The sequence below is a fragment of the Ictidomys tridecemlineatus genome, chromosome 6 (genome assembly GCF_052094955.1).
Source record: "Ictidomys tridecemlineatus isolate mIctTri1 chromosome 6, mIctTri1.hap1, whole genome shotgun sequence".
Lineage (NCBI taxonomy): Eukaryota > Metazoa > Chordata > Mammalia > Rodentia > Sciuridae > Ictidomys > Ictidomys tridecemlineatus.
The window spans coordinates 27,810,324-27,819,048 of NC_135482.1; positions in this window are offsets into that span (position 1 = coordinate 27,810,324).

The window sequence follows — 8,725 nt, forward strand, 5'->3', positions numbered from 1 at the left end:
GAACCAAGGTGATCAACATTAATCATCTTTCACATAAAATTTCTATAATTTTCCACAAACCCAGAGATTAGAAAAATCTAATAGAATGTAAGTAAAATGTGTGAAACAGAATCGATAAACAAAAAAAGCACCGACCAACTACACTAATTGGGATTCCCCCCATCCAAATCCAGTACACATTTAAAAAAATGTATTGTTGTGCTGGGTAGTGTGCCAATTAAATTAAGTAGGCCAGGCAGTCTGCCTTTAAGTAGAGTAAATCCCAAAGCTTATTTAATCCTATCTCTTTTCCACTATTCCCTCAGAGAAAACCATACTTGATTCTATTCTGTTGCGAGCAATTACCCTCTTCCTGAAAAGTTCCCTGCCTCCACTGTCTCAGGGATCCCCTGACACATCTTTGAAAACAGGAAGTAAATATCAATTCCATGTGGCTCCAGTTCCTCTGACTACCTCTTATTGCATTCAGCATAACTTACAGTTTAATATTATTTATAGCAATAAAAAAGAGCATCGTGATGGTTTCCAGATGTTAGTAACATCTAGGAAGAAAGATGATTCAGAAGCAAGTATTGTAGACTTCCAATAGAAAGGAAGATAAGACTCGGAAACTATAACCCATATCCTCTATTCCATTTTTTTCCCCAAAGGAGAAAACTTCTGATAATGAAAGTAATTCCTGCTAATTTAAAAGTATTCAAGTAGACATTTCTCCAAAGGAGATGCATGAATAGTCAATAGGAATATAAAATGAATATGATCAATATCATTAATTATCAGGGAAATGCAAATCAAAACTACAATGAGACATTACCTCACAACTGTTAAGATGGCAGTTGTTAAAAAAAAATAAAAATAAAGTTTTGGCAAGGATGTGGAGAAATTAGAACCCTTGAACATTTTTAGTGAGAATGCAGAATGGTGCAGTCACCAAGGAAAATAAGAAAAAGAGTTTCCTAAAAATAAAAATAGAATTACCACATGACCTAGAAATCCCACTTCTGGGTATCTACTCAAAAAAATTTGAGTTGCAATATCAAAGAGATATCTGCAACTCAAAAGCCATAGCGTATGAATAGATAAAGAAAGTGTGGCAAATACAAACAATACAATATTATTCAACTTTTATAAAAGAAAGAAATCCAGCTATTTATGGCAACATACATGAATACAGAGGACCTTAATTAAAATAAGGTAGTCACAGAAATACAAATACTTCATGATTCCATTTATAGGAAATATTTACAATATCAAAATTTTAGAAGCCAAGAATAGAATGGTGGTTTCCAGGGGCTGAGGAATGGGGAGTTGTTCATAGGATATAAAATCGTAGTTATATACCAAGCATAGTGACACTTACCTGTGATCCCAGAAACCTGTGCAGTAAAGAGAGGAGGATCACAAGTTTAAGTGAATTTAGCCAGACACTGTCTAAAAATAAAAATACAAAAATATGAAGGGCTGGTATATAGCTCTGTGGTAGAGAACCCTTGGGTTCCGTCCCTAGTAGTACCAAAAAAACCCACAATTTCAGTTATGAAAGAAAAAATTTCTAGTGATCTGCTACACAACAAAGTATCTATAGGTAGCAACAAAGGATTGTGTACCCTGTGTTAAAAGAGAGACATTATGTTATGCATTTTTAACCACAAAAAAAGTCCCTAAACTGAAGGAAATTTTGAGAGATGATGAAGAGATTTAACATATTGACCATAGTAGTGGTATCATGGTTTATATATATGTCCAAGTTCATCAAAATATATACATTAAAGATGGTTACAACTCTGCATATCAATTATATTTCAATAAATCTAAAAATATATTCAAGTTGCACTTAATTATACAAAATAAAAACTGAAAGTCCCCCTGAGAATCTTTCTCTGCACAAACTCTTCAACCATACCCTAAATGACCATTGTTAACACCCAGATATGCATATGTCTCTCTCCTGGAAGTGCAGGTATTGCTCTCTCTTGCCCACATTACAGATAGGTGGATCATAAATATGTCAGTGGATTGGTGGAATGATATATATTTATAAATGAAATTTCCATCATAAATGTTGTTTTACTACTTTCATTCCAATAACATCAAAACAGGTGATTTCTGTACAATTGTTGTCTGGATTGTATTTTACAATAAATATTCTTTAAGTGCTTTAACCAATCCACTATTGAGAGGCAAATGTTTGATTTTTTTCACAAGCAAATTGAGAAATGAAGGGAATGAGCTTTAAGGTCCAAATGAACTTGAAGCTTCAATCTTAAAGGTCTACATTATAATTTTAGAGACAACTTTTTTTATTTTTTTTATCATTTCTATACTCTCGATTGAATAGGTTCTATACAATAGGTGCCTTGAAATATTGAAGTGTTCAGCAGCCACATTTATTTGTTTAAAGGCTTACTTTCTTGGTATAAATTAATGAGTTTATTTTCATTTATTCAATTTGATTCAAATATTTATTTTCAAACTAAACAAGGTTCTATGTAAAAATTAATAAAACATGAATAATTTGACTCTATTGTCCAGTGACTGAATTATGAGTTTTGAACTGTTATGTGACAGAGGCAATGCCCCTCTGGGAAAACTCTCAGTGTAAGCGTTCTGATAGAGATAGCTCAGTTGCTATGGTGACACCCTGTTTAATTGAGAGTTCTGTGCTAGACACAGAGCCATTCAGTTCTTGACCTAGACCACAGAGGCTAGCTCTGGGGGATAGAGGATTCTGAACATAGCAAGATAACTACAACGTTTCACCAGTAGTATAACCTTCAAGCCTGACCCCTTAATAGAAACTTTGGACAATGGGCTTCCTGGCTGCCACAGGAAGCTCCTAGAATTGCAATAGTGAAATAGCTACAAGAATGTTTGTAGCCCTGTAACATTCTAGTGCTCAAAGAACAAGGCCTCTAGAGTCTTTAACTTCATGATTATGAGACACTATATAATAAACTTGCTGAGCCAGCTCTATGCCACTGTTTCTTCATCAGAGTGCAGTATTCCACTGATTCCAGTTTTCTCTTTATATCTCTGTGTGTTTGTGTTTTTCTTAATAGCCCATTCACCCTCACTAGTTTTCTGAATTAATGGCCATTCAGGTCACAGCACTCCATATAATAAAGTAATTGACAGTAAGACAATCTCCTGACTGATAAAAAAAATGAATGAAATTATAATGACTAGGCTCCACCTGTGTTAGTGGAAAACCAGAAAACAAACAGATAACTATAATCCTAATGTAAATTCTATTTTATTAATTTTCTATTGGAATTTGAGATTTGGGGGAGGAAAGCATGGTGTTGCTTTTTAAAAATTAATTATTTTCAGAGCTTATTATTCTCTTAGTGAATTTCAAAACATGAGAAAATTCAGGCCTTGTTTGTTACTAATTATTATTGTTGAGATTTAAATTACTTAGTTTTGTACTTTGCCTTTGAATGTCTTCCATTAATCTTGTTTATCTGTGATATCTGTAATTGGCCACCATATGGGAAAAGTGTATAAAAAATCTTTAAAAAAGAAGATTTTTATCATCTAATGTCTATTGTACCATGTTTTAATATCTTAAAATTTAATGGACTGTAGCTAATTGAACCACACTCAGAGTGTAATTTTTAAAAATATTCTATTAGTCCTGAGTTCAAAAGCATTTGTTATGGTTTAGATATAAGGTGACACCCAAAACCTCTTGTGTGAGATAGTAAAAGATTTTTCAGAGGTGAAAAGACAAGATTATGAGAGGTATATCCAACCAGTGGATTAAATCCACTGATACAGAGTAATTGGGTGGTAACTGAAGGCAGGTAGGATGTGGCTGGAGGAGGTAGGTCACAGGAGGCAGAACTTCTGGTTTTACATATATTTCCCTCCTGAGGGGAGCTTTCTCTGCTTCCTGTTTACCATGTCCTGAGCTGTTTTTCTCCACTGTATAGCTCTCCATGATGTTCTGCCTCACCTTGAGCCCAGAGCTCAACCATGGACTGAGTCTTCTGAAATTATGAACCAAAATAAACTTCTCTTTATCTATCTTGTTCTTGTCAGGTCCTTTGGTCATAGCAATAAAAAAGCTGACTAAAACATCATTTAACTATAGAAGCTCTGTTACTTAACTAGATATTTAAATCACAGTGAAAAAGTTATATTACAAAAAGTCTATGGTCTTTTATGAGTAGATGTTTCCACAAATTAAAAAAAAAAGTCCCTGGGAAACCATTATATTTATATTAGGCTTTTCAATTATATGTTTAATGATTACATACCCACAAGATATTATTATTAACTGTAAATTTTAGTAACTCAAGAATAAAAAACAAGTCAGTAAAAATACCTACAAAGCTCACCTGCAGAATGTGAGAATATGAATGGCATAAGAAAAGGAAATCTCACTTTCCCTAGCTAATTGTGGTGGGTTTCCCTAGCATCCCTGAAGTCTGTTTCTAGTACAGGGGCTGCTGTGGCACAGTGGAAAAAGATCTGAACTTAAAAACAAAAGTCAACTTACACAGTGGTTGAAAAGTTGGTTCAATAAACCAACCACATATGGGTCTCAGTTTCTTCTTCAATAAAATAAAATTGTCTTGAAAGGAATATCTAGGTCTAATAACCATTTATTGAAAAATAATTTGAAAGTTTATTTTGTGGACATTATGCTAGGCAATTTGTAGAAAATACACAAATATTAAAACATCTTATGATCTCAGTATCATTTATTTTCTGTCCCCAAATATGTTTTCGATCTTAATTATCTGTCACATTTGTCATCATATAAAACAATTCTGCAATAATATTAGATGATGTTTTTTTCTTCCATAATCTATTCATCATCCAGCAGGTTTGGATTCATTTATCTACTAACAAGGGAACTATCTTCCTTAAGTTTTCTGCTACAACTTTATTTATTTATTTATTTATTTATTTATTTATTTATTTATGGTACTGGGGATTGAACTCAGGGGTACTCTGTTACTGAGCCACATTCCCAGACCCATTTTGTATTTTATTTAGAGACACTGAGTTGCTTAGCACCTTGACATTGCTGAGGCTGGCTTTGAACTCATGATATTCCTGTCTCAGGCTCCTGAGCCACTGGGATTATAGGCATGTGCCACCCATGTCTAGCTTGTTACAACTTTTTATTAAGGCTTATTTTCAGTAGCTTTAAAAGATCTAAAATTGCCTTGGTAGTTTTTCCAGAGTGCATAGTTATTCGAGACCAAATTCATATATTAAAATGTCATATGTGTATTAGTAAGCTTTGTGTCACTGTGACCAAAGTACCTGACAAGAATGACTTAAAGGAAGAAAAGTTTATTTTGGCTCACAGGTTCAGAGGTGCAGTTCATCTCAGCCAGTTGGATAGCTTTGGATCAAGGTGAAGTGAGACACTGCAGCTGAAGGACCCAGAACAAGAAAGCTGTTCATCTCATGGCGGGGTCAGGAAGCAGAGAGGGAGGGGGAAAAGGATTTCAGGGAAGACATACCCCAAGTGACTCACCTCACTCTAGACAGGCCCCACCTGACTACAGTAACCACCTAGTGAGTCCATTCAATAGTATGGACCAATTAGGTTACAGCTCTCATAATTTAACCATTCACTTCTAAATATTCTTGTTTTAACAAAGGAGATTTGGGGGGACACCTCACATCCAGACCATAACAGTTCATTATCTAATGTTCTCACTTGAGAAACATTTTTAGATGTAATCACTGTATTTTTAACATTCTCTATTTTGAAATGACACATACCTTACTTGTTACATATAAAAAATAGTCTTTTCTGGAGAGAGTGAATGCCCACAAAATTTTCTACTATGTTTAGCCAAAGAATAGGTATACAATTTTTATTTCATGTATTCAAGTAATGTCACCATGGTTATAAGCTGAACCAACTACCACATTCTCTCAATGGCTATTTTACCTAATTCTCTTGTTATTGATTGATAAAGCTAATTAAAGTTAGCCTTTATTTGTGTGTATGTAAGTAAAAAACATATTAATAAAATGTTTCATTGTCTTCCATATTATTGTTGTAAGATTTTTTTTAAAGATTTAAAATAATGCTTCTACATGCTCAATTTTAGTTGAGGACTTCAACAACACTCTTTGAACACTGATAGAACAAGACAGAAAACTAGCAAGAATATAGAATAAATCTACAACACTAACACCCAATGGAATTTAAGAGACATTTATATAATATTCCACAAAACAACAGCAAATCAATGTATAAGCTTATTTCAAAATTTGTATGAAATTAGGCAAAGAATTTGGAATAACTAAAAGTAGTTTGAGTATATAAAGCAAGAGGTATCAGCCTATGTGATTTGAGGACTGATTGCATAATTCCAGTAATCAAGATGGTTTTACTTTTGATAGTCACATGGATCAATGGAACAGAACAGATATACCCAACTCATTTATGACAAAAATTAAACATAAATTCAATGGAGAAATTACAGCCCTGTCAACAAATCAGGCTGGAGTAAATAGGTATCCATAGATAGTTCCATATTTATGTATATATCAACTTAAATAAATAAAAGTTTTAAATGTAAAGTATAAAACTATCAAACTCAGAAAAACAAGAGAAAATCCTTGGAACCAAGTGTTTGGAAAAGAATTATCAAACTTGACACAAAAACATAACATATATATTAATATATATTAACATATATATATATATTAATATATATGGATTAGTATTTTTCACTCAACATAATTTTCCAGAGATTGAAATATTCCAATTATATATATATATATATATATAATTTATAAATAAATTATATTTTATAATATTATTTATTTATTTATTTTTAATGATGAATTAGTGCATGGTGAAGCTTGCCTATAATCCCAGTGACTTAGGAGGCTGAGATAGAAGGATCATATAGTCAAAGCCAGCCTCAGCAATTTAGCAAGACTCTGTCTCAAAAAATTAGGAAAAAAAAATAATGGGAGGTTGTTGGGTATTACTCAGTGGGCTCAATCCCTGGTACAAAAATAAATTGATAAATGAGACCTCAGCCAAACTTTCAATGTATGAAATTTTCTCCATCAAGGTACAAAAAGACAAGCCACATAGGGAACTAAAATCTAGAGTATGTAAGAACTCTGAAACCTCGGAAGAAAAAAAATGGGAAAAATAAGAGAAAAAGAGATTTCATACATGAAAAAGGAGGTACAGAGACCAATAAAACTCATGAAAAGGTTTTTGGCATTATTAGTCATTGGAGAAATACAAATTAAAACTGTAGTGAGTAATCACTACTCATATATCACAAAAAAAATAGTGAAAACACCAAATGCTTACCAGAATGCAGAGAAATGGAATTGCTTTTACAGTGCTGGTGGGAGTGTAAAATGATAAATCCACTGTGGAAAGTTTCTCAGTTTCTTCAAAAACAAAACATTAACTACCATATGACCCTACAATTATACTCTTGGGCAATTCTCCCACAGAAATACAAATTTATGTTCACAGAAAACCTGCACATGAATATTTACAGCAGCTTCACTATAATACTCAACCTGAAAACAAGTCAGATACCCCATAGTTGGAGGATGGTTAAAGCCAATAGAGTTACCTTCCTACCAGGGAGTACTTCTCACCATGAGGAAAAAAAAAATTAACAACTGTTTATGTGTGCAAAAATATGAATGAATCAATCTCTGGAAAACTATGTTGAGTAAAAAATGCCAATCCTTAAAATGTGTATACTGTATGCTTCCATTCATATAAAATTCTTGAAATAAACAAGTAGAAATGGAGAATACATTACTGTTTGACAGAAATTCAGAAGAGGGTGCAGGTAGGAGGGAAGGGAGTCTTGTTCTAAAAGACTAACTTGATGGATCCTTATGCTGATGAAAATGTCTTGTATCTTGACTGTATCACTGCTGATACACTGGAAGTTTTTCAAGATGTTAGCTTTGCGGGATGCCATGTGAAGGAACTATGAGATGTTTCCATATTGTTACTTTCCACTGCAGGTGAACCTCCAATTATGTTCAAATAAAAAATCCTAGATTCTTCTAGAATTGCTATGCTCAACAGATGTCTTGGTATATCATACATTAACTTGAGGAGAATACTCAAAACAACTTCAAACAATAAATTAAATAGACTGTTAAAATATAGACTATTTAGAAAACTAATATAGGGTTGCTAATATAGGGTTTCCAAGAATGATGAGGTTTGGGAGCTGCCGTCTTTCTACAAGGTTCATGACTATCCCCAACCCTTGCATATTCAGGTTATCATTATGTAATCTTCCTGGGGTGAGCAACTCCATCATCTCTTCTGAGATAAGCACAGATAAGCCCAATATAACATGGGCAGATCACCATGTCAAATATAAACCTTGGTAACAGAACAAAAGACAGAGCATATGCAGGAATCCCAGGCCATGTGCAACAACCACTAAAGGCACCTGTGCAAAGCAGTGGCAGGGTTATAAATACCTTCACCTAAGCCTCCTCAGAGAGCCAGTCTGAGAACCCTATCCTGCTTTTTGGCTATCTCCACTGTGCTGGAGCATAACCCACCAAAAGTCTCATTCAGTTAGTACTGTTTGCCTCTTTGTGATTGCTGTCTCAAATTGATCAGAAGAATCCTGAGCTGATTGATAACAATAACCATGGTCCAGTTGGTGGACCTCAAAACTGTGATTACTTCTGTCTTTAGAAATAATAGCAGTTCATCATTTTTGCAGAATAATCCACC